The sequence below is a fragment of the Lissotriton helveticus genome (genome assembly GCF_964261635.1).
Source record: "Lissotriton helveticus chromosome 1_1 unlocalized genomic scaffold, aLisHel1.1 SUPER_1_unloc_33, whole genome shotgun sequence".
Lineage (NCBI taxonomy): Eukaryota > Metazoa > Chordata > Amphibia > Caudata > Salamandridae > Lissotriton > Lissotriton helveticus.
Window position 1 is genome coordinate 1582078 of NW_027611674.1, and position 24968 is coordinate 1607045.

Below are 24968 nucleotides of genomic sequence, written 5' to 3' on the forward strand. Positions count from 1 at the left end.
ACCAGGGCCCCCGGATAGAAGAGTCCAGCTCAGCCCCAGGGATCCCAGGATAGAAGAGCCCAGCTAAGGCCCAGGGGCCCCCCAGATAGGAGAGCCCAGCTCAGCCCCCCCAGGGGCCCCGGATAGAGGAGCCCAGCTCAGCCCCAGGGACCCCGGATAGAAGAGCTCAGCTCAGCCCCAGGTGGCCCCAGATAGAAGAGTCCAGCTCAGTCCCAGGGGCCCCCAGATGGAAGAGCCCAGTTCAGTCCCCAGGGGCCCCCGATAGAACAGCCCAGTTCAGTCCCCAGGGGCCCCGGATAGTGGAGCCCAGCTCAGCCCCAGGGACCCATGATAGAAGAGCCCAGCTCAGCCCCAGGGGCCCCAGATAGAAGAGCCAAGCTCAGCCCCGGGGGCCCCAGAGGCCCCGGGATAGAAGAGCCCAGTTCAGCCCCCAGGGGTCCCGGATAGAAGAGCCCAGCTCAGCCCCAGGGACCCCGGATAGAAGAGCCCAGCTCAGCCCCAGGGGCCCCCAGATAGGAGAGCCCAGCTCAGCCCCCCCAGGGGCCCCGTATAGAGGAGCCCAGCTCAGCCCCAGGGCCCCGGATAGAAGAGCCTAGTTCAGCCCCAGGGGCCCCCAGATAGAAGAGCCCAGCTCAGACCCTGGGGCCCCGGATAGAAGAGCCCAGCTCAGCCCTAGGGACCCCGGATAGAAGAGCCCAGCTCAGCCCCAGGGGCCCCCAGATAGTAGAGCCCAGCTCAGCCCCAGGGGCCGCAGATAGAAGAGCCCAGCTCAGCCCCAGTGGCCCCCGGATAGAAGAGTCCAGCTCAGCCCCCAGGGGCCCCCGGATAGTAGAGCCCAGCTCAGCCCCAGGTGCCTCCGGATAGAAGGGCTCAGTTCAGCCCCAGGGGCCCCCAGATAGAAGACTATAGCTCAGCCCCAGGGGCCCCCGGATAGAAGAGCCCTGGGGTCCAGGATAGAAGAGCCCAGCTCAGCCCCAGGGGCCCCCAGATAGAAGAGCCCAGCTCAGCCCCAGGGGCCCCCGGATAGAAGAGCCCAGCTCAGCCCTAGGGGCCCTGGATAGAAGGGCTCAGCTCAGCCACAGGGGCCCCCCGGATAGAAGAGCCCAGCTCAGCCCCAGGGGCCCCGGATAGAAGAGCCCAGCTCAGCCCCAGGGGCCCCCGGATAGAAGAGCCCAGCTCAGCCCCGGGGCCCCAGATAGAAGAGCCCAGCTGAGCCTCAGGGGCCCCGGATAGAAGAGCCCAGGGGCCCCCGGATAGAAGGGCCCAGCTCAGTCCGGCTCCTGCAGAGTTTCCCTCCAGGTTTATTCAGTCTGTTTCTACAAACACAGCAGAGGGGGCTGACAATCTCCTACCTGAGCAGAGACCTGTGCAGACGTGTCCGGGCTCTCTCCCCCTGGGGCTGGGGTGTGGGGGCAGGGGGCAGATCTGGGGTCTGAGTGGGGGGTCTCTGAGGGTCTGCAGATGGAGGTAACTGCACAGACAGACAGGGCTCCTTCCTCCTCTGCAGAGGCCGAAAGTGATGTCACCGCCGCTGCTGGTGCTGTCTCTGCCGCCGCTGACCCGGAAGAGGAAACCCTTCTCCTTTTCATACAGTATACAGCTCTGTGGGTTTTATCAGTAGGCGAGGAGCGCCCTCTGGTGGCCGCTGACGGAACCGTTGCCTCCAGGCTCCAGCAGTGAATTGGAAATGACAGCCTGAGTTTCATTAAATATTTGAAAATGTAAGAAACTGCTAGTATTAAACTGGTCAACGTTTTTCTGTTTCTCTATTTTTCCTGTTTCTGTGGGTAATTCTTTATATATGTTAGGGCTGTGTATACTCAAACAACATTCCAACTCTGCCCCAAATTAAGTTTTGCATGTGTCTGCATTGTTCACCACCTCACTCCCATCAAAGTTTCAGAAGAAAGAAGTCGATTGTAGTATCAATAAATTCAAAAGACAGAACAATCAGGTTTTAACACAAAATAGCAAATGTAGCACACAACCAGTAATCACTGGTAAAAGGTAAGTACACACTATGCAACCCTAACCACCTTAGGCATATATCACGCGGGGAACCATGAACTCACTAGCAGAACCTATATTAGGAAAAACCACCTCCTAAGCATAAACATACATTTAGAGGTGTAGGCAAAAAGCACTGCAAAAATCACATTAGGAAGGTAATCACATTGCGCCAAAAATCACATAAGACACCAACATGTACCCCAAGCAAGGGCACAAAACATGAAACTGTCTCCCCAGGCCAACTTGGCTTCTCAGGGGGGCTGAAACGCCCTGTGTCCACAATGTCAGGGCTGGGCTGCGCAGGCAGCCAAAGAAAAATGCGCAACAGTTCTCAGGGCCTAAATGGGATTTCTGGTTGGCTAAGGCTCGCGCCAAAGCCAGGCAGAAACCACCACTCTAGTCAGGGCAAGGGAGTTACACTAGGTAACGTGACGCAGTAAGGCTTATCCCGGAGGCAATGTAGGTTAAGTGTTTGCGCGCGCACCCAGCAACAACAAACAAGGCCCACCACAAAGGAAACTCCACACAAGGTTATATATAAAAATAGCCTTTGTATTATACCAAACACATTAGATAATAAACACACACTTTACAATGTGCCAACAGGCACGGGCGGAATTTACAGGGGAATATATACATGGGACAGGGACACATGGATCACTGTCAGGAATAGACACTTTTAGAACTAGCACTTAGTAGAATTAGCACTTTGTAGGAATAACACTTAGAACATAGAACATATCATAACTGTAGCACCAAATAAAAAATGTAGCACACAACCAGTAACCACTGGTAAAAGGTAAGTACCACCTATGCAACCCTAACCACCTTAGGAGACTATCACGCAGGGAATCTTGAACTCACTAGTATGACCTATACTAGAAAAACACCCTCCTAAGCATAACAATACATTCAGAGGTATAGGCAAGAACTTGGCACATGATGCATAAATGACATTAGGCAGATACTCACAATTGCGCAAATATCACATAGGGCCAAGAACATGTACCCCACGCAAGGGCACAACACCAAAACTGTCCCCCAGGCCAACTGGCCTCTCCGGGACTGAAACACCCTTTTTCCAGAATGTTAGGGCAGGCTGCGCAGGCAGCCAAAGAAGATTCACCAGGGCCTAAACGTAGCAGCTGCCCACTAAGTGCTGGGCAGCTGGGGATCTCTTCTGGGCATGAAAAGAAACAAGGGGGGGCGCCAAACACGTGTGAGCCTGGTAGGCTCGAGAAAGAAAATGCCCCCTGGAGCCTCATGGGCTCTGTATCAAACATGTGCCCCACACTGGGGGAGCGGCCCTCTGCCAACTGGGGCCTCTCTACCCTCAATAATGCCCCTCAATCGTGGGAGTCCCTCTCGGGGGACTAAAATTTACAAAGTGCCCCGTCGGTGTGGATCCTTTCAGGCTCAAGACAAATGCCCCTGGCATTGTTGGAGTCCCTCTCAGGGGGACTCGAAAGTAACAATATCCCCTGTGGAGCCTTTCAGGTTCGAGACACCGCACCGGCAAGAGGGGAGGGGCGGGCACCGGCAATGTGCCCTGACGCCCCCCTCTACCACACTAAACCCAGGGCATCACTCACCGGTTCCTCTCCTTCCGGCGGGACTCAGGGCTTGCGGCCGTTCAGCTCCTTGGCGGGTCATGAGTCCTCGGGGAGGCGGGGTAGGCTCCCGTCTTCCCACCGAAGCAACACTGCTCCCAGCCACACTTCTCTTTGTTGGCACCTGCGGGGCTCTCCCTCGGTCATGGGAGCCCCGCAAAGGCAGGCGCCTTCCTCTCCTCACCGGGCAGCTTCAGGCGGCAGCGTGCGCGGGACTTCCTCCAGTAGACTGGAAGTCCCACCTCCCGCCAGGCGAACTGCTGCCTGACTTCCGGTTTCGGCGAGAGGCCGAGGGCCGCGGCGGTGATTCTTCCACAAAATGTGGGGTGGGCACCCTCGAAACACAAAATGAAAGTAGACACGTGGTAGGCACCCGTATTAAAGGATAGAAAAATACCCAAAGACGCAGGATGGGCACCTGCGTGGAATTAACCAAAAAGGTGGGATCCCCACACCAGAGAATCCCTCTAGGAAGGGATCGCATGCATCAGCGGCGCAGCGCGCTATTTTGAGGGGAGGCCAGCACTCCTCAGGCACTGGCAGGCCACCCAAGTCCCTCGAGGTCCAGGGACAAAGTCCAAAAAGAAGGGAAGGCAGGGGGGGGGCAAAGGCTGGGCCCAGGGGCCACCTCACAGGGCCCTCCAGACAGGGAGGCAATCCCCAGTGGCGGTCTTCCTGATGCCCAGCAGCAGCAGGTCCCCCCTCTAAGATAGGATCAAGAAAGAGAACAATTTTCAAGGGGTCTCAGACCCTTTTTATACATACAAATCCTTTGTCTGTGTCTCCAGGGTGGGGGGAAAACCAGTCGCAGCTGGTTTTGGAGCACTTTGTTTTGCCCAGCCCCTCTCCCTATTCACTGGCCAGGCTAGGGTCATCAGTCACACCACAGGGGGCGGAGCCAGCATTGTGTGGGGAAAGCCCAGCCCTATTTAGGTCCTAGGCGCACCCCTCCTTCACATCAACATGCAGATCTCCCCATTCCCCACCGGGGCAGACCCATCCTGACTTCTGGAGCCAGGCTCACCAGCCAGCTCCAGCCAATCACATGCCAGACAGCCAATTCACATAATTTACACAGACAGGCCAACTTCTAGAAGTGGCACTTCCACTCTAGGTACATTAACGCTGCACACCTCATCGCGCAGCATTTAATCACACGAGTCAGCACATACCAAACTCGACCCTGCACGCCACAAGCATCAGGAACTAACAGGGACACATACATTCCCCATGCATTCCTATGGGAGGGCAGGCCAATCTCACCACACGCACTCAGAGTGCGCACGCACTTTCCACTATGACACAGTGAAAGTGCGCAGAAGCCAAAAAAATAACTAGCACCATGTCGCAATTAAGCGAAAAGTTCAGGGGTGAACCTGCCAGAAGGGCCAAGTCCAAGACAACCCCCTTCCAGCCAAAACGCAGGGTAGACCAATCACCACCGTGATGGGCTTCCCTGCTTGGGGCGATAGAACACAGACACGGGCCCGCAACTGCAGGGACACACTCCTGTTCTACGCCACGGTAAACCCATGGTGTTCCTTCTAAAAACACTGTCTGAAACAACTGGGCTACCCCACTGGTACTCCCAAGCTGTCCACGGCCAGGACCAGGCCCTAGGCCACCCAGGTGCCACTGGTCCTTGCCTATTCACAGAGTGGGGGGTAGTAACCCCTGTTACATAGTAGCCATTCTCCACTCTTCATGTCTGTTGGACAGGGCTAGAATGCCACTGGTTCTCCAGCCTAGGGTCTACACCCTCAGGCAGACCAGGAGTCACAGGGGAGGCTCTCCTCCCCTATCCCTTCTTCTAGGGTTCCTCTACCTCCTGCCAGGGGTACCCTTAGGACACCATTCTCCCAACCTAGGGTTTAACCCCTCAGGTTGCACCGGGGTCAGAGGCAGGCTCTTCCACCCTCTGCACCCCCTTCCATAGTTCAGCACCCTCCCAACTGGAGTGGTACCCCTGGAAGATGAACCGGTCAGGATGCTGGTTACAGACATCCTACCCTTCAGGTCAGGCTGACCCTGAACCTGGCCTCCCAACCTCTGGTCTAAAACCTTTGGTGGAATAATTGCCTGGCACTCCAGGACTTCTGGGGATTCACACCCCATCCCCCTGAGGCTGACACATGACCCATATGTCATGTGACCGTCTGTCTGGTGCAGATCTCCCGTCCCCTGTCCATCTGTCAGTGTGCAGAGATCTCCCAGAACAGAAGTGGTGTCAACATGGTCACTCCAAGGGAATGTAGCCCAACTGGCTAGTCCCTGACCCACTGGTTCTTCCAGTGGGGAACACATCCCCCATTCACTCCTCACTTCGGACTTCTGTGCCCTCCCAACTGGAGTGGCACTGCCGGACACTAGAACCACTGGAGCTCTATTTACAGACTCTCCAGGTTCTCGAGACACTAGGTGATCCTCCTAAAACGGACTAACAGGACAGCCTAGGTCCCCACCCTGGTGTTCCCTAAAGAAACCACCCAGGTTCTGAGACAGGGCTTCGGGCATCTGGGGACTCTCGGTCACACACTCACTCCCGCTCCGCTGAGACAGGTCGTAAGCCCCTACACCCCTCTTGCTACTCTGGGACCTAGCTGGGCTACTCTGAACCTCTTCCACCATGCTGGCCTGGAAGATACCTGAACCACTATGTTAGACCTGGCACCTTGGCGTGAGTCTCCCTTCCACTTTTTGCTGTTGTGCCTCATATGGTTTGCTGGTGTTAGCTGCTCAGAGCACTGTGCCACTGCCAATCAGTGCCACAGTGCAGGTGCTCCCTATGAAAAGTGTGTATGTAATTGACTTCCATGATTGACTTATTTGTTTTACTGTCAGCCCCCAGTAAAGTGCCCCAAGAGTGCCAGGGCTTGTAAGTACAAATGCTGTTGGTGGGCTTGCAGCACTGGTTGTGCCACCCACAGAAGTGGCCTGGTAAAATGTGCCTAAGGTCTGCCATTGCAGAACCTGCGTGCAGTCTGGTACTGTCATGCTAACTGCGCAAGTCTCTAGGGTTCAGCCCCTTAGAGCTTCTGTATGGTCACCCAGTGAGAGGACCTCTGAGTTTGGTAAAGGAAGGCTGGGAGCAATCTCCCAGGAAACCTCCCCAGAATGTATACATTTACATGCTGGCCTTCAGAAACCAGACCAGGCGATTCAGGCAACTTGCTGAGGCAAATCTGGAAGCCAGCCAGGAAGAAATGAAGCGGTGGTACGACCAGAATGCCACTCTGGTGGAGCTTCAGCCTAGACAAAAGGTGTGGGTCTTGGCCCCAGTGGAGCCTTGTGCACTTCAGGATAAGTGGACAGGTCCATTTGAGGTTGTGGAGCGCAAGAGTCCTGTTACCTACTTGGTGGACATGCAGTCTCCCAGGAACCCTTTGAGGGTCCTACATGTTAACCGCCTTAAGCCCCACTTGGAGAGGTCCGAAGTGGGAATGCTCTTAGCAAGAGATGATGGGGCGGAGAAGGAGTCTGAACCTCTTCCTGACCTCCTGGTAGCCTTAGAGCGAGATGGGTCAGTGGATGGAGTTAACCTCTCACCCACCCTGACCCCCGAGCAACAGAATGACTGCCGCCAGCTGCTGGGGCAGTTTCCTGATCTGTTCTCCCTGGTTCCTTGTGTCACAGATTGGTGTATCCATGATGTGTACACAGGAGACAGCTTACCTGTAAAGCACAACGCTTACAGAGTAACTGACAGGGTCAGAGCCTGCATCAAAGAGGAGGTCTCAAAGATGCTTGCTCTTGGGGTGGTTGAGTCCTCCAGCAGTCCTTGGGCCAGCCCAGTGGTCTTGGTCCCAAAGGCTGCGGCGCCGGGAGCCACACCTGAACTCCGGTTCTGTGTGGACTACAGAGGACTCAATTCAGTCACCAAGACTGACGCGCACCCTATCCCGAGAGCTGATGAGCTCATAGATCGGTTAGGGGCTGCCCGGTACCTCAGCACGTTTGATTTAACGTCTGGGTACTGGCAGATCGCCCTGACTGATGGGGTCAAAGAGAGGTCAGCATTCTCCACACCAGATGGGCATTTCCAGTTCCGGGTTATGCCATTTGGGATGAAGAATGCCCCTGCCACCTTTCAGAGGTTGGTCAACCAGGTGTTGGTTGGGCTGGATGAGTTCAGTGCTGCCTACCTGGATGATATTGCAGTGTTCAGTGTTACCTGGACAGAACACCTGCGCCACCTCTAGGAAGTGTTGACGGCACTGCGCAAGGCAGGCCTCACGATCAAGGGAAGCAAGTGTCAGATCGGGCAGGGTTCCGTTGTGTACTTGGGACACCAAGTGGGGAGCAGCCCGGTGGTGCCTCTCCAACCCAAGATTCAAACCATCCTGGCTTGGGAATCCCCAAAGACCCAGACTGAGTTGAGGGCCTTCTTAGGACTCACAGGGTACTTCAGGAGGTTTGTCAAGGGGTATGGCAGCATTGTTGCACCCTTAACAGAGCTGACTTCTAAGAAGCAGCCCAGGAAAGTGATCTGGACTGACACCTGTCAGAAAGCGTTTGACACCCTGAAGACTGCCATGTGCACGGTGCCCGTGCTCTTGGCTCTTGACTTCTCCAAAGAATTCCTAGTGCAAACAGATGCTTCAGAGCATGATGTAGGGGCTGTTCTCTCACAGATGACTGAGGAGGGCTGGGACCAACCTGTAGCCTTCATCTGTAGGAGGTTACTTCCACAGGAACAAAGGTGGAGTGCAATTGAGCGAGAAGCATTTGCTGTGGTCTGGGCACTGAAGAAGCTAAGACCCTACTTGTTTGGGTCTCACTTCCGGGTTCAGACAGACCATAGGCCCCTCAGATGGTTGATGCAAATGAGGGGTGAGAACCTAAAACTGTTGAGGTGGTCCATTTCCCTACAGGGTATGGACTTCACGGTGGAACATCGCCCTGGCATAGATCACGCCAATGCTGACGGTCTATCCAGATTTTTCCGCCTTGGTGATGAGGAACTCCCTGGGGTAGGGTAGTTCTCCCCACATTTCAGCTGGAGGGTACACGTGTTAGACCTAGCACCTTGGCGTGAGTCTCCCTTACACTTTTTGCTGTTGTGCCTTATATGTTTTGCTGGTGTTAGCTGCTCAGAGCACTGTGCCACTGCCAATCAGTGCCACAGTGCAAGTGCTCCCTATGAAAAGTGTATATGTAATTGACTTCCATGATTGACTTATCTGTTTACTGTAAGTCCCCAGTAAAGTGCACCAGGAGTGCTAGGGCTTGTAAGTACAAATGCTGCTGGTGGGCTTGCAGCACTGGTTTTGCCACCCACAGAAGCGGCCTAGTAAAATGTGCCTAAGGTCTTCCATTGCAAGACCTGCGTGCAGTCTGGTACTGTCATGCTAACTGCGCAAGTACACCTACTTGCCAGTCCCTAAACCTTCCCTTAAATTCATAAAAGTCACCCTTATGGTAGGCCCAAGCGCAGGGTTTGTTGTAGCATAAGGTAGGACATGCCCTGATGTGTGTGGCATGTCCTAATAGTGAATTACTGCCATTTTAGTTTTTCACTATTGTAAGGCTACCTACTCTCCATAGGCTAGAATGGGCTGCTGGATTTATTACACTCTATAATCCCAGAAGACTCAGAGAGCATGGTAGAAAGTCAAGTTTAGTATGCCTGAACTCAGAATAATAAAATACTTCTGGATACCGTCTGGATCTGATCCATAGCGGTCGCTCCCCCACACTCCCTGACCACAGATTCTGGTCGTGATTCTCCTTCCAGCGCCCACAGCTGTAGCGCATTGGTGTCCTGGTTGCTGGGACTGGTATCGTAGCCTTTTAAAAACTAGCGCTTTCACCTGAATATAGCGCCGAGCCTCGCCTTCTGCTCTGCCTAGTAGCGCGACATTGTAACATTGTATCTGCTGTGACTTGCATATTTTACTTGCGTGCTGATTCCATTCGGTGCATTATTTGTGTTTATTAGTGATTATCGGACTCTTTTTGCCTCTGCCCCCATTTCACTTTCTATTTCGACCTCCATTTTAGTTGTTGTGCATTCACCTGGCCCGCCTCTGCTCCCTGCTACCGACTCCCAGCTGCCCCTCCCACGCTCCGCCCCCCTCCACTCTCCATTTAAGACAGATGACTCAACGCGCAGCGTCCACGCGCAGCGGTCGCACCAAGGGTGCGCCAAAGGTAAGCCCGTCTACGCCCGTCCGCGCCTGGACCGCGCCCAGTGCCAGACCCCCTGGCCCCCGCACACCGCACTCTGGCCGCATCAAGTATGATGCAGCCACCCTCCTAGCCCTTAACCCCAGGCGCACTCCCCAATGCTTCGAAGCTGCCCCAGGACGCACTCATGGGCCCTTCGCATGCCACTCCTGCAAATTCACTAGCGTCAAGACCCCTACCACAACCACTATCCCCAAACACAAGTCCGACCCTAACCACCTTAAGTGCATCCTACTGAACACCTGCTCGGTCCACAGACACGCCACCGAACTCTGGGATCTACTTGACGTTATATCACCAGACGTCGCCTTCCTCACTGAAACATGGATGAATGCATCAACACCCGACATCGCCATAGCCATCCCGGACAATTACAAGATCATCCGTAAAGACCGCCCCGTCCAAACAGGAGGAGGCATCGCCATCGTCCATAAAAACACCGTCAAAATCACGACCAGCTCCGACGCTAACTTTTCCACCGCCAAACACCTCCACTTCCAGGTCCACACTAACCCCAGAACCACACTCAGAGGCACCCTCATCTACAGGCCTCCAGGAACACGTAAACAATTCAGCGAGGACATCACTGACTTCATCAGTCCTTATGCCCTCGCCTCCGAGATCTACATCCTACTAGGAGACCTCAACTTCCACATGGAAAAGAATAATGACAGCAACACCACCACCCTGCTGGATAACCTAGCCAATCTCGGACTCAAACAACTTGTTGACTCCCCCACCCACATAGCCGGACATACGCTAGACCCAATCTTCACTTCCAGCAAACACATCTCCTTCGATCGCACCACAGCTCTCCATTGGATGGACCACAGTTGTGTTCACTTCAGCTACAAAACCACCTCGACCCACAACCCCCCACAACCTATTCCCCGAAGAAAATGGAACAAAATCACCACCGACCAACTCCTCACATCGCTAAATCAAAACCCACCCGCCCTCTCATCTGACCCTAACCAAGCTGCCATCAAACTCAAACAATGGATCACTCACAGCGCTGACGAATTAGCACCCTTGAAAAACCATCACACCAAACAAGACAGCAAAAAGGCCCCCTGGTTCAACGATGACCTTAAAAAATCCAAGAAACTTTGCCGTACTCTCGAGAAAACATGGAGAAAAAACCCAACCACCGACAACATGACCACCTTCAAGGCAGCAACCCGCAAACACCACCAGCTGATTCGATCCACCAAGAAATCAGCCTTCAAGAATCGACTCGACAACAATGCCCATAACAGCAAGGAACTATTCAATATCGTCAAAGAATTTACCAACCCCACCGCAGCCTCAAACGACATCAGCCCCTCCCAAGACCTCTGCTTCCTTCTTCTACAACAAAATTGCCGACATACATAACAGCTTCGAAAACAATACCAACAAACAATCCTACCCACCCCCCTCAGAACCTATACCACCCTCCAACAATTTCAACGCCTGGAACCCAATCACCACCGAAGACACCATCCGCCTCATGAATTCCATCCACTCTGGCTCGCCAACCGACCCATGTCCCCACTACATTTTCAACAAAGCAGACTCCATCATCGCACCCCACCTCCGTGATGTTAACAACTGCTCCTTCAACTCTGCTACCTTCCCAGAAAGCTGGAAACATGCCAAAGTCAGCGCGCTCCTGAAGAAACCCACAGCAGACCCCTCTGAACTCAAAAACTACCGCCCAATATCCCTCCTCCCTTTCCCGGCAAAAGTCATCGAGAAAGCCGTCAATAGCCAACTCGCCGCCTTCCTCGAAGACAACAACTCCCTCGATCCCTCACAAAACGGCTTTCGAGCCAAACACAGCACCAAGACCGCCCTCATCGCAGCTACAGATGACATCCGAACACTACTAGACAACGGAGAAACAGCGGCCCTCATTCTACTCGACCTCTCCGCCGCCTTCAACACAGTCTGTCACAGCACCCTCATACAACGCCTCAACAATATCGGAATACAAGGAAAAGCGCTGGACTGGATTGTCTCTGTTGCATGGCCCTGAGAGCACTCCTGACGTTTCCTTCAAAAGCTGCAAACTCCCAACTCCCTCAAGGTTAAGTCAACGCAGCCAGGAAATTAACACTGACTGATTTAACTTCCCCCGAAGGGAAAGGGGAAGTGGACCGAGAAAACAAACAAACAACAAATAAAGAAATGTTGTCTTCAGTAATAGTTTTCCCTTGATTGTGCTCCTGGCCGTCAAATGTTTACTTGATACGTGCTACTGGTTCCACGTAGTTCTGTAGTTAAAAGATTTACCATCAATAACTCTCCAAAAACAACTTCTTTACACTGTGATGATAAAAAACTTAATTACTGACCATAAATTCTTGCGGCCTTTGTTCACACACTTTTAGTTGTATTACTCAGCGTCAATCTCAAGATCCTTTGAAAATAAGATTAATGTCAAAACATGACCTCACTTAAATAATGCGTTAGTTATTTAACTGGTTAGTGAACTTAACAGATTCCTTCATGCAAACACTCGTACCTGCAGTCTTCTGCAATCTCTACTACATATGGGAATCTGTAGTGGGATGATAAGAAAGAAAGAACAACATCCCTCTGCTATTTTTTACAGGTTACCCACATAAATACCAGCAATCAGTTTTAAAAACAATTTGTTATCTGTTCAAAAACCTTTTGACTCTCTCTCTATTTACACTGTAGCTTCAGAAAACCTATTGAACAATTGTTTTCCTTGACTTTGCCAAGGCTTCTTTTTACATAGCAGTCAAGTCGAAATGTCTCTTGAATTCTTGCTACCTTCCAAGCTTTCAACTCCAATTCTCTAATGTCTTGCCTTGCCAAGGTTTGTTTGTTTCGCCTTGCCAAGACTGTGCACTTTAAAATCCTAATACTCTGAAACCTCTGTCTTTCTATTATATACTAGGTTTGTCTGCTCAGTTTGTTGTCCCAAACAATTCAAGACTTAAATGTCTAAAATGGTTAAAAATAGATAAATCTTACTGTCCATTTAAAAGTTGTTGTGTAGACTGAAGCCTCGAACCGCCAGCCGGCAAAAGGGAAAGGAAATACGCAATCCCGGCTGGCTTGCCGGGGAAACAAGCGGAGCTTCGTTAAACTTGAAGCCTCCGCACCGGGAAGTGTTAACTGGAGTCTTGAATCGCCGTCCGGCTCAGGGAAAGGAAAAACGCACTGCCAGCTGCTGTGCCGGCAAGGAAACGGAGCTTCGCTTCAGATGAAGGCTCCGCGCAGGGAAATCAGTGAATGGAATGAGCGAAGCGGGAAAGGGTAACTGAATAACTGGGGCCTCAGGAATCAGGACTGCCCGGGGTGATCATCTCTCGGACTGAAGGACTCGGAAAACCACAACAGCTGCGCGCTGTCAGAAGCGTTTGTCAGGGTTGACAAACTCGAGACGAAGCGCCGACCGTTGGCAGCTGACATCTATTTATAGAAGCCCTCCAGTCACGAGAGCCAGCACGAGCTCTAGAACAATTACTTTTCAGCCACGCAGGGCTGCGCGAGCCCTACCCTCAAGGGGCTTACAGTTTAGGTCACCAAAACACAGAAAATCACTTTAATACCTAAAATAATAAACAAACATTGTCAAAACCAAATTAAACCCTCAAGTTTCTCTACAACAAAATTATAAGATAACATTTAAAAATAAACCATTGTTTGAAATAAATTATTAAATACGTTTTGATCAGTTTCACAATGCCTAGACAGCCCTTATCATTCTGAATTATGTTAGACGACCTGTAACACCCCTAACAGTTCCTCCCCCCAAAGGTCGTCTCACAGGACGAGGTTTATCAGGATGTAAAGCATGAAAAGACCTGACAATTCTAGGAGCATGAACATTCCTTTCAGGTTCCCAAGATCGTTCAGAAGGAGCATAACCCTTCCAATCAACCAAGTAAAACAAGGTACCTCGAATTCTCTTTGAATCTAAAATAGCTTTAACCTCATACTCAACATGATCACCCATAACCACCGGCGGGGGTGGATTATCAGGTCGAGTAGACGGTTCAAAAGGTTTCAAAAGAGATACATGAAATACAGGGTGAATAGCATATTCATCAGGCAAAATTAACCGAAGAGATACAGGATTCAGAATCTTTTCAATTTGAAAAGGCCCAATAAATCTAGGCTTCAACTTTCTGGGACCTTCCAACTGAATATTCCTCGTAGACAGCCAAAGCCATTGACCTTCTTCGTAAATAGGAGAAGATCTGCGATGAGAATCAGCAGTTCTTTTCATAGTTACTTTGCTTTTAATCCATTGTTTCCTAGCTTTTTCCTGAATACCCAACAATGCTGTCAATCTATCAGACACAGCAGGCATGGATTGCTGATCCTCTGGTAAAAGAATAGGAAGAGATCTGGGGTGCAGACCAGTGAGAAAATAAAAAGGAGAACAACCCAAAGCAGAATGAGTGGTATTATTATAAGCAAATTCAGCCCAGGGCAACATTTCATCCCAAAGACCAGAGGAATTAGCCAATAAACACCGTAAACCCTGTTCAACATGCTGATTAACTCTCTCAGTTTGACCATCAGTTTGAGGATGAAAAGAAGAAGACAAAGCCAACTCAATTCCCAGTTGTTTGCATAATTGCGACCAGAATTTCGATATAAACTGAGGGCCTCTGTCAGAAATAATCTTAGATGGAAGACCATGGAGTTTAACAATATTAGATAAAAACACAGTACTAAATTCAATAGCTGAGGGAATTTTATGTAAAGGAATAAAATGTCCCATTTTTGATAACAAATCAACTACCACCAAAACAGTAGTAAAACCATTAGATTTAGGAAGATCAGTAATAAAATCTAAACTGATTGTATGCCAAGGTTGGGGAGGAATAGTCATCGGATGAAGTAAACCCATTGGAACTGCATGTAAAGCCTTTTGTCTCGAGCAAACTGGACAAGTTTTTACAAATAGCTGAATTGCAAGAATCATTTTTTCCCACCAAAAATGACGCTGACATAGATCTAACGTTTTATTAATGCCAGGATGAGCTGCAATTGCCAAGTCATGATTCCAATGCATAACTTCCTCTTGTAATTTTTTAGTGGGAACAAACAATTTATTATCATGAAAAAACAATCCCTCTCTGATTGAATTACCTCTTTGAGATAACCACTCATGAATATTAAACTTCTTTAATTCTACTTTAACAGACTCTAAAAAGTCTTCGGAATGAATTTCAGCAGCTATTTTTTCTTTAGGCAAAATACTTGGTGGTTCATTTATTACATTTGAATCTTTTTCACAAACTAATCGTGACAGAGTATCAGACAGCAACTGCTTATTTCCTGGTCGATAGGTTATCAAAAAATCAAATTCACTAAAAAACTGTAACCACCTCATCTGTCTAGGAGTGAAAGCCTTCACAGTGGAGTAAAACTGTAAATTTTTATGATCTGAAAATACTGTGATGGTATGTTTAGCACCTAAAAGATGATGTCGCCATTCCTGAAACACATCTTTAATAGCTAAAAGTTCACGTTCGGCAACAGTATAATTCTGCTCAGCTAATAAAAGCTTCCTAGAAAAGAAGGCAACTGGATGTAAATGGCCAGAATTTGAATCCTTTTGAAGCAACACTCCACCAATAGCAGTCTGCGAAGCATCTGCCTCCACGAAAAAAGGTCTATCAGGATCAGGATGAACCAAAATTGGAGCCGAAGTAAAAGCCTTTTTCAACAAGGAAAAAGCTTGATCCGCTTCTTCGGTCCAAGAAAATTTCCTCCCTTTTTTCAATAACTGAGTAATAGGAGTAACGATTTCAGAAAATTTAGAAATAAATCGTCTATAAAAATTTGCAAAACCCAAAATCCTCTGTGTATCCTTAATAGAAACTGGTATTGGCCAGGTCGTAATTGCTTCTACTTTTTTAGGATCCATATGGATACCTTCTGGAGATAAACAATAGCCCAGAAATTCCACCTTGGAAGCATTAAATACACATTTTTCGAATTTAACAAACAGGGAATGATCTCTCAACCTCTGTAAAACAGCTTGAACGTGTTGTACATGTTCCTCAGAATTTTTAGAATAAATTAAGATGTCATCAATATAAACTATACAACAGACATCCAGTAAATCATGTAAAACCTCATTAATAAAATACTGAAAGGCTGCAGGGGCGTTGCAGAGACCAAACGGCATGACAGTATATTCAAAAAGACCAAATTTCGTACGAAAAGCAGTCTTCCATTCATCACCCTCCTTAACTCTAATCAGGTGGTATGCACCTCTAAGATCGAGTTTGGTGTAAATGCTGGAACCCTTGATTTGATTAAGAAGCACCGGAATTAATGGTAACGGGTATCTGTTTTTAATTGTTGCCTTGTTAACAGCTCTGTAATCGATACAAGCTCTCAAATCTCCTGTCTTCTTAGCTACAAAGAAGAGCGGAGACGAGACGGGAGAAGTGGAGTGCCGAATAAAACCTAATTCCAAGAGCTCGTCCAAATATTTTCTCAAATACTCATTTTCAGGTTCCGTTAAAGCATATATCCTGCTACAAGGTAGAACAGCTCCTGGAACCAGATCAATTCTACAATCATAGACTCTATGTGGTGGGAGTTTAGTTGCTTCAACTGGATCAAAAACCTTAGCAAAATTCTTATACTCAACAGGGAGACCACTAATTTCCGCATTTAAGGTAGCACAAAAAAGCGGCATCACCGGATCTCTAGTTTCCTGATAGCAATGTAACTTACAAAATGAAGACTCTAAGGTAACAGTTCTTTTAATCCAATCAATTCTGGGATTATGTATTTCCAACCAAGGAATACCCAAGATGACTCCAAAGGTCGGTGCATCAATTAGGTCAAAGACAACCTTTTCCGTATGACCATTGTCTGCCACTAAAGTCAATGGTTCAGTGTTAAATCTAATCATTCCAGAAGACAACACCGAACCATCAACAGCCCTCACAGGCTCCGGTTCTTCTTTGGGAATGAATTTTAAATTCAATTTCTCAGCAAATCCAATATCAAAAAAATTCCCAGTAGCTCCAGAATCCAAAAGAACCGGAATACTATGTCTCTGAAGAGTAGTTAGAATAAAAACCATCCGAATGGTAAAATGTTTAGGAATATGTGTAGTTATATTTGTGACAAACTGAGAGATCTTAGACGACGATTTTCTCAAGGAAACGATCTCGGCTTTCCTCGAGAATTCTAGTTTTCCGACTGATTTACCACAGAGGTTTCAATTGCTAAGACTTTTTTCTTAGTAGGTTTAACAGAACAATCTTTAGCAAAATGTCCCGATTTGCCACAATACAGACACAAATTACCCTTTCGCCTACGTTCTTTTTCTTCAGAAGTTAACGGCCCCTTAAACCCACCCGACAAAACAGGTTCAACTAAAGTACTCTTAACTTCTGATTCTTTTTTCTCCACTCTAAAAGAACTTCTAAAGTCACTTCTTGTCCTTTCGTTTTTATGTTCACCCAACCTGTGATCAAGCTTAACCACCAGATCCTGAAACTCTTTAAAATCCTCAGGTAAATTAACTATATGTGCCAGAGAATCCTTCAATTCGTCTCTTAAACCTCTATAAAATAAAGAAATTCTTTTTTCTTCTGGCCAATGAGTTTCAGTCAGAAGTCTATTGAAAGTAGTTATATAAGAGATGAGATCTTTTGCCCCTTGACGAAGACTCAACAACTCATTATCGGATGCCTGAACTAAGGTATGTTGGACATTGCTAACTTAAAATTTTGCAAATTATGAAGTAAGGGATCATTATTATCTACCAAGGGCATTGCCCAATTTGCAGCTACCCCCCAAAGATAAGAAATTATAAATGCTACCTTGGAAGTATCCGAAGAAAAAATTTGGGGCTTACACATGAAATGCAAATGACATTGACTAAAGAAAGTTGCAAACCTACTGTTATCCCCAGAAAATCTCTCCGGATTTGCCAATGGAACAGGAGTAGGAGTAACTACAGTGACCTGAACTGGTTGCCCTTCTAACTGACCACCCAAGGAATGCGGTTGACGAACGTCAGCTCCGAATCTTGTCGGCGCTAAGACTGGTCTTTTCTCCTTAGAAGGATCCCTCCAAACCGAAAATTCCGCTTTAGTTTTTTCCAATTCCTGACGGAGCGATTGATTCTCCAATCGCAAATTCTCCATTTCTACAGTCATCTTCTGCACTAATTGCGACAACTGTGACACATCCATGAGAGTGAGTTTGCAGGCTCCGAAGGAAACGTTTTTTTTTTTTTTTTTAAATGTAGGCTTCGTCTACTGTTGCATGGCCCTGAGAGCACTCCTGACGTTTCCTTCAAAAGCTGCAAACTCCCAACTCCCTCAAGGTTAAGTCAACGCAGCCAGGAAATTAACACTGACTGATTTAACTTCCCCCGAAGGGAAAGGGGAAGTGGACCGAGAAAACAAACAAACAACAAATAAAGAAATGTTGTCTTCAGTAATAGTTTTCTCTTGATTGTGCTCCTGGCCGTCAAATGTTTACTTGATACGTGCTACTGGTTCCACGTAGTTCTGTAGTTAAAAGATTTACCATCAATAACTCTCCAAAAACAACTTCTTTACACTGTGATGATAAAAAACTTAATTACTGACCATAAATTCTTGCGGCCTTTGTTCACACACTTTTAGTTGTATTACTCAGCGTCAATCTCAAGATCCTTTGAAAATAAGATTAATGTCAAAACATGACCTCACTTAAATAATGCGTTAGTTATTTAACTGGTTAGTGAACTTAACAGATTCCTTCATGCAAACACTCGTACCTGCAGTCTTCTGCAATCTCTACTACATATGGGAATCTGTAGTGGGATGATAAGAAAGAAAGAACAACATCCCTCTGCTATTTTTTACAGGTTACCCACATAAATACCAGCAATCAGTTTTAAAAACAATTTGTTATCTGTTCAAAAACCTTTTGACTCTCTCTCTATTTACACTGTAGCTTCAGAAAACCTATTGAACAATTGTTTTCCTTGACTTTGCCAAGGCTTCTTTTTACATAGCAGTCAAGTCGAAATGTCTCTTGAATTCTTGCTACCTTCCAAGCTTTCAACTCCAATTCTCTAATGTCTTGCCTTGCCAAGGTTTGTTTGTTTCGCCTTGCCAAGACTGTGCACTTTAAAATCCTAATACTCTGAAACCTCTGTCTTTCTATTATATACTAGGTTTGTCTGCTCAGTTTGTTGTCCCAAACAATTCAAGACTTAAATGTCTAAAATGGTTAAAAATAGATAAATCTTACTGTCCCTTTAAAAGTTGTTGTGTAGACTGAAGCCTCGAACCGCCAGCCGGCAAAAGGGAAAGGAAATACGCAATCCCGGCTGGCTTGCCGGGGGAAACAAGCGGAGCTTCGTTAAACTTGAAGCCTCCGCACCGGGAAGTGTTAACTGGAGTCTTGAATCGCCGTCCGGCTCAGGGAAAGGAAAAATGCACTGCCAGCTGCTGTGCCGGCAAGGAAACGGAGCTTCGCTTCAGATGAAGGCTCCGCGCAGGGAAATCAGTGAATGGAATGAGCGAAGCGGGAAAGGGTAACTGAATAACTGGGGCCTCAGGAATCAGGACTGCCCGGGGTGATCATCTCTCGGACTGAAGGACTCGGAAAACCACAACAGCTGCGCGCTGTCAGAAGCGTTTGTCAGGGTTGACAAACTCGAGACGAAGCGCCGACCGTTGGCAGCTGACATCTATTTATAGAAGCCCTCCAGTCACGAGAGCCAGCACGAGCTCTAGAACAATTACTTTTCAGCCACGCAGGGCTGCGCGATCCCTACCCTCAAGGGGCTTACAGTCTAGGTCACCAAAACACAGAAAATCACTTTAATACCTAAAATAATAAACAAACATTGTCAAAACCAAATTAAACCCTCAAGTTTCTCTACAACAAAATTATAAGATAACATTTAAAAATAAACCATTGTTTGAAATAAATTATTAAATACGTTTTGATCAGTTTCACAATGCCTAGACAGCCCTTATCATTCTGAATTATGTTAGACGACCTGTAACACCCCTAACAGTCTCCTTCCTCGCCGGAAGAACCCAGAAAGTACGACTTCCCCCATTCAAATCAGAGGCATCCGAAGTCATTTGCGGTGTACCACAAGGATCATCACTCAGTCCCACCCTCTTCAACGTCTACATGAGCCCACTCGCTTCCATCGCGCGTCAACACAACCTTAACATCACCTCCTACGCTGACGACACCCAGCTGATCCTTTCCCTTACCAAAGACCCTAACTCCGCCAAAACCAATCTTCACGAAGGTATGAAAGAAGTTGCCGAATGGATGAAAACCAGCCGCCTAAAACTTAACTCAGACAAAACGGAGGTGCTCATCCTAGGATCATCCCCCTCTGCCTGGGACGATTCATGGTGGCCTTCAGCTCTGGGCACAGCACCCACACCCACAGATCATGCACGCAACCTGTGCTTCATCCTAGATTCCTCACTCTCGATGACCAGACAAGTCAACGCCGTCTCATCCTCCTGCTTCAACATACTTCGTATGCTCAAAAAAATCTTCAGTTGGATCCCCTCCGAGACAAGAAAAACTGACACCCACGCACTATGTCACGAGTCGACTGGACTACGGAAACACCGTCTATGCCGGAATTACAGACAAATTACTGAAAAAACTCCAACGCATCCAAAACGCATCAGCGAGACTCATCTTGGACATCCCTCGCCAAAATCACATTACCGGCCACCTGAAAGACCTCCACTGGCTCCCCGTCAACAAGAGAATAACATTCCGTCTCCTCACCTACGCACACAAGGCCCTCTACAAGCTAGGGCCCGAATGCCTCAACACCCGACTATCCTTCTACACACCCACCCGCCAATTAAGATCTTCCGATCAAGGCCTCGCCACAATTCCGCGCATCCAAAGATCCACCATGGGAGGTAGATCCTTCTCCTACTTGGCGGCCAAGACCTGGACTCCCCACCCACCTCCGCCTTACACAGAACCACATCTCCTTCAGAAAAGAACTTAAAACCTGGCTATTCGATAAATAATGAACCCCATCCCCAAGCGCCTTGAGACCCTCTGGGTGATTAGTGCGCTATATAAATTCTTGAACTTGAACTTGAACTTGAACTCTTTTAGTAAAGTTTATTTTAATATCCTGTGTTTGCAAATACTACTTTTAGAAAGTTAGTATTTGCTTGCTTAACCATTTCAGCCCGCCTCTACCCTGATGTGTATCTGCTGTCTGGTTTCTGTGTGTGACAGGGCTGGGGAATTCCAAGGGACAGGCTGGGGTTGACAGGTGGTGAATAGAGTGATTACACCATGATGGGTGGGGGGGAGTGCCCCTTGACTCTGATTACGGCTGTGCTCTGCCAGCACAATGCTGGCTCCGCCCCTCGGGGAGCGACTGATGACTCTGCCCTGCACCTGGCCCGGGAAGAGGGAAGACTGTCAACAGAGTGCTCCTGACTGTACTTGTCATCACAATGCTGGCTCCACCTCCTGCGGAGCGTCTGATGTCCCTGCCCTGCACACTGAAAGAAGAAACCAGAGCCTGAAAAACAAAGTGCTCAGAGACTGACTGGATTAGGCAAAGGCCCCCCTGGCCTGCGAGAACAAAGGATTTTCAGTATAAATGTAGGAGCCCTGCTACTAAGAAATCAGATCCTGTTTACACCAAGAAGGAACTCTGCCTGAAGAGAAGGACCTGGGATACCTGCATGGAGGACTACTGTCTCTAATCCTGAGAGACTGGCCTGTGGTGGGTGCCTTGCTGCAAGAAGGAGAGAAGAAGAAAAGACAAAAAGACTTAATTCATTTGTGCATCTGAAACAATCTCCAAGGGCTTGCTTGTGAACTTGCCCCCTGAAGTGCGCCCCAGGAACAGTGGGCGCTACCCCTCTCTTTGAAGAAGGAAGCTGCTGCTGGTGTTTTTTCCCCCTTCACCGCTGACCCCGGAGACCTGAGTGCGCCTGGGAATCTGTCCCGCACTCTGAGAGCCAGTGCGTCCCCCCTCCTGCCAAGCAAGGTGACCTCTGCCCGACTGCACCGCAACTAGCATCGTGAAGGCCTGACCCGCCTGGCCTAAACACCGCCACCTGCAACCTCGAGCCGGATTTCGCGCCGCAAGGAAGGACCGTCCGCTCCAAACAACGTGAGTCTGTGGCCCCCGAGCTGCAGAGCACACCGTGAAGATCGACTGCACTGGAGCTCGCCTCTCCAGGACGACACCCTGCTGACAGCTCCTCGCCGCTGGATTCACCTCAAGCCGCCACCCCCTCCCTCTTCAAGACCGGGACGGGTGCCGAGGTCAAGAGCCGCCCCACAATGCATCGCTGCCCTCCGAGACGTAGAACCTGCTGGGCCATCGATCCATAGCTCGCCACGAAGGAAGACGGCACCGCGACGTGGGACGTCCCCTCTACGCCTGCTTTTGTCCGCCCTGACCCCCGAGACCAAGGGTACTGTAAATCGAATCGCGGTATGAGTCGCACTCTATCACTACGACTCGCACCGCCTGTGTGCCTGAGGCCCCTGGTACACCTCGACTTGTGCCCTGTGCGAGTCTCGCCTCGCACTGCCTGTTAGACCTGAGGCCCATAGTACGCCTCGAGCGGTGCGCCCACCCTGCTGGCAATTGTGAAACCCTCTTGTGACCCCATGGCTGAAGGTACGAGTCGCACCAGCTTATTACGACTCGTACCCCTTGTTTGGGTTCGCTTGCAGCGTACGCGTCTCACGCGGGATGCGTGAGGTTCAGTAGGGCCTTTTGCCGGTGATCGTATGGAGCGCACAGGAGTGTTCCAGAGGGCCCAAACCTTAAGCAAACACCGCAATAGCAATCGTAACCGTGCCTGAAGCCCAGTGAGCCGGCTGTGGAAGTATTTAACCCCTTCTAGGCCCCGAACGTGGCATCCAAGGCCTATATCTTACAGTTGAACATTGTGGCATCATTGTTAAAGTAATTTGAACCATTTTGAAGTACTGGGAAGCCATTCGTAAGAGCATTTAACCCCTTCCAAGTCCTGAATATCCCAAATACGAACTGTGACATCAATCTAAAGAGTAACTGGAACATTTAAAGTCTGTATGTACAAGCCTGCTTAAGAGTTATATATAAAGCCTATATTTTTACAAAACTTACAGTCTTGTGTCCCTGTGTGGTGGGTTTATGATTCATTGTGTATGTTATGTCAAATGCTTAACCCGGTGTACTCTGGAGTTTAGCCTTGTCTGCTTGCGCCACGCCGCCTAGAGGATGAGCAGGGGTTATTTCTGGGAGTAAGTCCCTTGCCCTGACTTAGAGGAGAGGGTCCCTGCTTGTCACAAGTACATACCTGTGCCAACCAGAGACCCCCAATTCTAACATTGGAGGCAGAGGTAGGGATCACGAATTTGCATTTGTATAATATATACAGTGATTGTTGACCATTGCACAGTGATTACAGTCCAGTAACTTAGCCACAAACTTTTTTTTAATTTTCGCTTTGCTAAAAGAGATCCCTTGTGTTTAAAGTCATGACTGGCTCAAAGAGCGTAGAGAGGGCAGCATCTGAAACCTCTGAAGTAGTGGAAGTAGAATGGGATGAGTCAAAACTGGACAGCCACAATAAATCTGAGCAGAACAGCTTCTGCAAGAGATTCAAGGTTCCACATGTGGGATGCAGAAACAATACAGATCTCTACAAGGCGCAGAAAGCCTGGATTGAATCAAGGAATGCACCTGAGGATCTTGTTGTACCTGAGAGAGCAGAGAGCATCCATGGCTTTGGCAGAGGCCTGTCGCCAGAGGAGCTGGCAGACAGACAGGCAACCAGGGATCATGAAATGAAGTTGGCAGAGCTGAAGTTAAAGGGGCAACTTGAGCTAGAGAGCAAGAGAATGAAGAATCCAAATGGAACATGAGATGAAAGTGAGGGAGATGAATTTCAAAGAGAAAAGTTTGGAGCATCCTCCCCCTGGTGGCAGCACAACACCGGTGCAGGTAGAGTCAAGGGTGTACATGCCTATGGATGTGGTGAAGAAGTATTTTAAGGGGGATGACATAGGGCAGTGGTTCAAGGCCTATGAGGTAGCCATGTCCTCCCACCGGGTCCCTGAGAGAGATTGGGGGTGGGGTTGTGGGGGCGGTTCCTTAGTGAGGGGCGGGACACACTGCTAGACTTGCCCTCTGAAGAGTATAATTCCTATCACCACATAAAAAAGCCTTAATGACTAGGTTTGGGTTAACTCCTGAATTGTATAGACAGAGGTTATGGGGTTGTACTAAGATTCCTGGGGGTACCTATGTGTAGTATGTAACCTTTTTCTGCAGAGCATTTATATATAAAGCCTATATTCTTACAAAACTTACAGTCTTGTGTCCCTGTGTGGTGGGTTTATGATTCATTGTGTATGTTATGACAGATGCTTAACCCTGTGTACTCAGGAGTGTATCCTTGTCTGCTTGCGCCACGCCGCCTAGAGGGTGAGCAGGGGTTATTTCTGGGAGTAAGTCCCTTGCCCTGACTTAGAAGAGAGGGTCCCTGCGTGTCACAAGTACATACCTGTGCCAACCAGAGACCCCCAATTCTAACACACTACTTTTGTAATCACTCACCAAGGACTCTGCAGAACCTCTAGCGCTCTCCCAGCGGACTGCTTCCTTTGCTAGATTCCAAGGACAAAAGTGTCCAAAGCTCAACATGTGCTGGCGCAGCCCTGGACAACAAATACTGAGCAACTGCTCTTTGAGGAACATATTCACTATTCCATCCACCTCCTGGTCCGGGCTAATCTCCATCCAAACATCCAGTGCATCTGAACAGTCATCCACAAAATCCCCCCAGTCCTGGTGAGACAGTTTCTTACTGCCCCTGAATTTCAACCTTAACTCCTCTTCTTGGGAAACAGGTACCATACTTTGGGAACTGGGAATGGGACTTCCTGCACTGGGGTCTATATAGCTGCCACCACTGGACTCAACCCACCCTGGGGAGTCCAGAAAATTATAACAGCGCGTAGGGGATGGTCTACCCTCCAGAGCTAATTTCTCTCTGGTGAAGGCCCTCTCAGCCTCCTCTATCCTCTCCTGCGGAAAGACCCTCTCAGTCTCTAGCTGTTGCTTCTCAACACCCAGCTGCGCCATCGCCTAGGCATGCTCTAACCTGAGCTGTTCCAAAGCCAGCTGGTGCTCCCTTTCTT

At 48.8% G+C, this 24968-nt stretch overlaps 1 protein-coding gene across 1 annotated transcript in view; it reads right to left on the reverse strand.

The window, feature by feature from the left end:
- LOC144805924 (uncharacterized) overlaps positions 1-1521 on the reverse strand; it is a 223253-nt gene extending 221732 nt beyond the window's left edge. The window contains exon 1 of the mRNA XM_078672395.1: positions 1353-1521. The gene's annotated coding sequence lies outside the window, so the exon portion shown is untranslated. The remainder of the gene's footprint in view (positions 1-1352) is intronic.
- Between the last annotated feature and the right edge of the window lie 23447 nt (positions 1522-24968).